Source organism: Elgaria multicarinata, chromosome 13 (genome assembly GCF_023053635.1).
Source record: "Elgaria multicarinata webbii isolate HBS135686 ecotype San Diego chromosome 13, rElgMul1.1.pri, whole genome shotgun sequence".
Lineage (NCBI taxonomy): Eukaryota > Metazoa > Chordata > Lepidosauria > Squamata > Anguidae > Elgaria > Elgaria multicarinata.
Window position 1 is genome coordinate 32,150,228 of NC_086183.1, and position 7,276 is coordinate 32,157,503.

Genomic DNA, 7,276 nt, shown 5'->3' on the forward strand with positions numbered 1-7,276 from the left:
CACTTAAGGTAGGCAGGTGAGGGCGGACGGAGGGTATGGGAATAATAGTTTGCTTAAAGAAATGCCGTGAACTTGTAGTCAAAGTGACAACATCAAAATATAAGAACTGCCCTGTTGCATCAGACTGAAAGTCCATCTAGCCAGACATACAGTTTCCAAATTTCAAGTTTCTAACCCATCTGGAAGTGGGTAGACATTTATTTATTTATTTATTACATTTATATCTCGCCTTTTTTTCTCTAAGGAACCCAAGGCGGCATACATAATCCTCTTCGTCCTCTCCATTTTATCCTCACAACAACAACCCTGTGAGGTGGGTTGGGCTGAGAGTCTGTGACTGGCCCAAAGTCACCCAGTGGGTTTCCATGGCGGAGTGGGGCTAGAACCCAGACGGATGGCTTTCCAGGCAGGAATGGGGGCTGCAGAAAAGCCTGTCTGAGTCGAACAAATGAATGGGCCACCAGGATGGCTTGCATTCTGACTTTTTGTGGCTGAAGTCACAAGATGTATCCACAATCACCCCTTAGAAATGTAACATTTGGAAGATACTAGGAAAGGCGTTCAGAGAAGTCCTGTGGTTTTTCTTTTCTTAACCCCTAGAAATAAAAGGACATTTCACAGAATTTTCTCCACCATCTGTGTGTGTTGACTGCAATTCGTTCCCCACTCTCTGCCCAGCCTTGGAATGGTGTCAGATGTGTGGGGTATTAAGCATGCGAAATGGGGGGGCAGGCTGTCAACACAGCTAATGCTGTTGCCACTTGCAGTTGCAATAAAATAAAATACCCCTGTCCAACCCAAAAAACCCTTAGGCAAAAAAGGAAGAAGCTGTTCTACAACCTTGCCACTGGCCATGCCTATCTGTGAGAGATTGTTGGAGAATTCCTCCTCCCCCTGGAGAATTTATTATTTATTTAAAGCATTTTTTTTAATAGCGCCGCCTCACCATTTCTGGTATCGTGGCGCTTTACGATAACATATAAAACAATTCCATTAAAAACCCTCAACCCACATTAAGACAATTCCATTAAAAACCCTCAACCCAGTTTAAACCACCCCCTCCCCAAACTCTGGTGAAAATAAAAACTCCTTACAAAGGTGCTTGAAAGAATTGAGAGCGGGAGCCTGTCTAATCTCCAGGGGCACATTGTTCCATAACCGGGGGGGGGGGGCAACCACTGAAAAAGCCCTGGCCCCCACACAGTCCAATTTGTAGCGGGGGACCATCAGGGCGCCCTGCTCCTGAGAGCGAGTCTGCCAATGGCGAGACACAGGAGAAAGGCGAGCGCTCAGGTATCCAGGGCCCAAGCAATGCAGGGCTTTATACATGGTCAACAAGACCTTGTAGCGTACACTGGCAGCCAATGGTGAAATTGTCGCCCCCCCCCCCCCATGTCTTGAGAATTTCGAGGGCCCACTTGCACACAGCTCTCATAATTAAGCGAATTGAGTTGCCGTTAAAATATTACATCTGAATGCACGTTAATAAAAGCACATATTTTGAAACTGCAACATCATTTCCCCTTCCCACGAATAGCCGCCCTGCCAGTGTCTCCATTACCAAAAGAATAAAAAGATAACACTTTGCAGAAACCGCAACAGAAGGCATAATGGGTGTCTGTCTGTCCCTGATAGCCATGGTATAATGATTCAAAGGAAGCTCTGGGGCTGGCCCTGTCGTTTCCTGCATTTAACCCCCCTCCCCCGTTTCACTGGAATTAAGCGTGCAAACTGGCACAGAGTCAAGTAGGATGTATATGTTTTGGTTTGTTTGCAAAAAAAAATGGCTGCAGTATATAGTTTGGAATCCTTGATTTTGCTCAGCTCGTTCAGTTTCTTCCTTTTTGTGGTTGAGCTAGGACTGATGTAGGTCATGTGATTAATGAAGTGTCTCACTAACAACAACAACAATTTTTATTGCAGTCAATAGACCATTCCAGCAAAAGTTACGTACGAAAGGACTGAGCATACATTTAGCTAGTAAAAAGACAAGTAGTCACGGAGGATCTTATATAGCAATCGCTTGCTCGGTGATTGACCTCTCTGAGTTCCGAAGTAATAGGGTCATTAGGAATTCAGTTGGGTGACCAGGAAAAGATTGTAAGACGGGGTTCAGAAGATCATTCCCAGCCCCTTGATAAAGTCTACAGGACAGTAACACGTGTGATACGGTGTCTCACTAGTCTCCTGAGAAGGCTCTGTGCTACCAGCCTCTGTGGAGTCACAAGAGCTCTGATAGATCAGACTGTTGGCGCTCCCAGACAGATGTCACTCAGAAGGCATTGTGGACCTCTTCTGCCTATACCTCCTTACTGGATTTTTTGTGGAAAGAAAATAACATGGGAAGGAGGCAAACTCCATGTTAGGCATTAAAAGAAAAGGAATTGAGAATAAAACAGCCAGTATCGTACTGCCCTTATACAAATAGATGATGCAACCACACTTGGAATACTGCGTCCAGTTCTGGTCATCATACCTAAAAAAGGATATTATAGAACTGGAAAATGCAGAAAAGGGCAACGGAAATGATGAAGGGGCTGGAGCATCTCCCCTACAAGGGAAGGTTACATCAACTGGGATTGTTTAGCTTGGAAAAAAGGAGGCTAACGGGAGACATGATAGAGGGGTACAACATTATGCCTGGTGCGGAGAATGTGGATGGGGAGACATTTTTCTCCCTCTCTCAAAATCCTAGAACCCAATGGGGTCATCCCTTGAAACTGGTGGGAGATCCAGGACAAATAAAAGGAAGGGCTTCTTCACACAGCGCAGAGTTAAATTATGGAACTCGCTACCACAAGATGTAGTAATTGCCACCAATCTGGACGGCTTTAAAAGGGGGTTGGATAAATTCCTGGAGGCAAAGGTTATCACTGGCTACTGGCCCTGAGGGTTGTGTGCTATCTCCGGTATTCGAGGCAATAAGCCTGTGTGCACCAGTTGCTGGGGAACATGGGTGGGAGGGTGCGGTTGCACCATGTTCTGCTTGTTCATCCCTGGCCGATGGCTGGTTGGCCACTGTGTGAACAGAGCCCTGGACTAGATGGACCCTTGGTCTGATCCAGCATCAGGGCTCTTCTTATGATTTCTGGGCCCACAGTAAAATTCCATGAATGAGGCATAAAAACCTTGCCTGGAAGCACCCAACAGGACCATTTAGCCTAGCATCCTGTTTCCAGCAGTGGACAGCTGAATGCATCTAGGAAGCTCACAAGTGGCAGACCTGGAAGGCCACACACAGCCTTCCCCTTGGTTGCTCCCCAGAATCTTGGCTTGCCGAGGTTGACGGTCTCTAGCTGTCATGGCTAATCGCCCTTGTTCAACTCCGTTCTCCACAAATCTGTCCATAACCCCGTATCACAGTCAACGGAACCACGGGCCACCCCCCTTGGTTTGTGGAAACATTTCCCTCAGGGGTTTCGGAGATTTCTGGAATTACGTTTTCTCCAGCAAGGAGGGCTAAAATCAGAAGGCAGCTGTGCAAACCGCTGCACCTGTTTTCTGGGACAAGATGCACGAAAACGGCCCTGGTGATGACAAACGCTCTTGGGTAACTTCTGGCGCTCTCCACCCGCTGCGGCTGCTTCCGCTAGCCTGGGTCATAACTCGGGGATTGTCGCAAACATGCAGCGTTGCTCAAGCCGCCTGCGTTCTGGCCGGCCCCAGAAGCTCCTCGGGACGATGGAAGGAAGAAATTTCCTTTACATCCTCTGAATGCGTCTGACGTGGGACTCAGGGGAGGCTGGAGGCTTTGTTGTCAGTGAGGTGGTGAATCTGTTCCGGGTTTCAGACAGAACGGTTAAAACTCCGAAGGAGCTATCCAAGGTGTGGAAGCCGCATTGCAGAAGCGCCTTCGATAGCTCTTTTGTGTTCTGGCTGCTTCTAACTGAAACCCGGAGCAGATTCACCATCCCACTGATAACAGAGCCACCAGCCTCCACTGGGTCTTAGGAGTCCCTCCACCAATCAGGAGGCACAGGGTGCCCCCCTCCTTTCTGGCTACTTATATCGACAAAAGGGGTTTGTTATGTTATCTAAAAACAGTCGCTTGCCTTGTTGCTACTGGGGAGTCAGAATCATCCCCAGGCAACGAACGATATGTTTTTTGTAAATTGGTTTTCATTTCTTTGGAGCCACTGAGTGGCCACAGACTATTAATGCAGTTAGTAGTTTGTAGACTAGTAAGCTGTTTCAGCAGCATTTCTGCAAGGCTCATGTTATCCGTACCGCGCCTGGTCCAAGCTCTGTGATTAGCTGTTTGGCACTGGAGACAGTGAAAGCTGAGTTTTTACCGAGACCGCTCCTGGTTTCTCAGGGCTTCCTGTTGCTAGACCACACACTTGAGTAAAAGGCCTTTTATCTCTGCTTAACGACCTGCCTCTACTTGCTGTTTCATCCAAGCAGTTCCTTCCACTTGTGTCAGCCAAAGGTGACAGCTGGACATGTGGAATCCTGCCTTTGCTTCCGGTCATTCTGTTTCCCGAAAGAGCTGTTAAAAGAGCTTGCGGCAAAGAGCTTTTAGAAGTGGGATTTAATGGTGCCACTGGCCATCAAGAGAAGTTAGAGAGGAGCCATCTCTTTTCTATGCAATATCTCCGAGTTAGTCCCTTTGGACATCAGAAGAGCCCTGCTGGATCAGACCAAGAGTCCATCTAGTCCAGCATTCTGCTCAGTTCTGGGCTCCACAATTCAAGAAGGACGCAGACAAGCTGGAGCGTGTTCAGAGGAGGGCAACCAGGATGATCAGGGGTCTGGAAACAAAGCCCTATGAGGAGAGACTGAAAGAACTGGGCAGGTTTAGCCTGGGGAAGAGAAGATTGAAGGGAGACATGGTAGCACTCTTCAAATACTTAAGAGGTTGTCACACAGAGGAGGGCCAGGATCTCTTCTCGATCCTCCCAGAGTGCAGGACACGGAATAACGGACTCAAGTTAAAGGAAGCCGGATTCCAGCTGGACATCAGGAAAAACTTCCTGACTGTTAGAGCAGTACGACAATGGAATCAGTTCAAGAGGCAGCTGGACAACCATCTGTCAGGGATGCTTTAGGGTGGATTCCTGCATTGAGCAGGGGGTTGGACTCGATGGCCTTGTAGGCCCCTTCCAACTCACTGTTCTATGATTCTATGATTCATACAGCGGCCAACCAGCTGCCCCAAAGGGAAGGATGCAAGTGCAGCATCCCCGTCCTGCACCCCAGCAACTGGTATTGAGAGGCATGCTGCCTTTGGTACTCGTGGTAGTATATAGCCATCATGACTAGTAGCCACTGATAGCCTTTTCTGCCATGACTTGGGCCATAGCTAGACCTCAGGTTTATCCCTGGATCATCCAGGGGTCAAACCCGTTCATCTAGGTGACACACAGGGGATCCAGTGCTCAGCAGGGGTGAACCCTGGATGATCCCAGGGTAAACCTTAGGTCTAGCTGTGGCCTTTGTCTATTCCCCTTTTAAAGCCGTCCAAATGGGTGGTCATCACTACATCTTGTGGAAGTGAATTCCATTGTTTAACTGCTCTGTGTCAAGAAATCTTACCGTATTTTTTCGATTGTAAGACACCACCAATTGTAAGACGCACACTAATTTCAGTACCACCAACAGAAAAAAAGCTTTGAGTCTAAGAAATAAACGCACCTGCGATTCTAAGACGCACCCCATTTTTAGAGATGTTTATATGGGGGTGGGGGAAGTATGTCTTAGAATCGAAGAAATACAGTATATAAGAATACAGGAGTGTAAGGCTTACTATCATTATTATTATTATTATTTTTATTTGTATCCCACCTTTTGCCCAATGCTGGGCCTCAAGACGGCCTTACAAAGTTTAAAACATACATTGGGGGGACGGGACACAAAACCATAAACGTTTAAAATACACAACAAAATTATAAGACATTAACATAGATGGAGGGCCAGATTATTCTCCAAAGGCCTACTGGAACAAAAAAGTTTTAACCTTCTACTCGAGAGCTACCAGACTGATTTTGCATATTTTTTGTTTTAAACTGAAGCTTGAGCTGCGTAGATGTGCAGAAAAACTTGGAAGTTCAGAAACGTCCAAAGCTTGAGCTTTAACAGCAATTCATTTCCTCTCCACCAAACAGGCAGGATTAGCCCCTGCTCCAACGGGTTGATGGACAGCTCTGCTCAGCCAAACAGTGAGGCACAAAGGCGGGTCCTGAGTGCAGCTGCACTGTTAGGCTATCACCGCCGCCGGAGGAGGTGGAAGGGGACAGAGGCAGCCAATCGGGGTGCGTGAAGCACATTTCTCTCTGCACCCCAACTTTGCATCCTCTTATTGGGCATCTGGCCAGGTGGATGAAATTATGGCAAGTCGGCAACCCTAAATATCTCCAGCGGCTTGGCACTACAGGTCAAGGGACCCAGCGGCACATGGGCCTCTGTGTTGTCTAGCAACCAGCATTCAAGGGGGAGAGAGGCTGACAACTTGTGCAGGGCATAGGGAAACTGCGGAGTCTAGCAAGCACCACGGACTTCAGGCAGCCTAGCAGTGGTCCCTGGAAGGCGCAAGGGAACAAAAGCTCCTGCCGAACAGAAGTGAAGTGGTGGTGCATCTCCAGCGGGCTCTGGTCAGTGGGCCCCTGCTGGAGTGTGGGCCCTCGGCAGGGGCCCGACTGTGCCTGCCCTGGGCGCCAGCCCTGCACGTATCTCACTAGCTGTGCGTTTTCTTTTCCAGCTTCTATGGACTCCCAAAGGAAGAGGTCAAAAGCCTCTTCTGAACCAGCGGCTGCCTGATTCAGTGTGTGTGGGGAGAGGGGAAGAGGGTGGTGCTCCAGTCTGTCCCAGGACTTTGGTTCCAAATATTTAGACAGGAGAGGATTATTATTTGGCTGAGGGAGGGGTAAGAACGGAGAGCTCAGGACGAACATACAGAGGATTAGTCTGCAAGGAAAATATTTATTCTGTGCCTTGAACCTTCCGGAGCTTCTGGGTACTGGATGGTAACTCTGACGGGTCGGAAGGCTGTGGGGGAGGCCGTGAGCGAACAGGTGCGCAGGCGGGGAGCAAATGACATCTGCGGCTTGTTCATGGCAAGCAAAAGGCGAAGTTTCGAGAGTGCAGCAACCTTGAGGCGTTGTTAGCATTCGAACCCCAGTCCTTCTCCCCAACTAGTTTGTGCCAATATATTTTCAACTTTATCATTACACATATAAGCAGGACTGGAAACTTGATTTTGTTATAAACAGAATACAAAGGCTTTAGGTAGACAATCGTTTTCTCAGAGTGTTGGACTGACTTCAAAGAGGGATGGTCA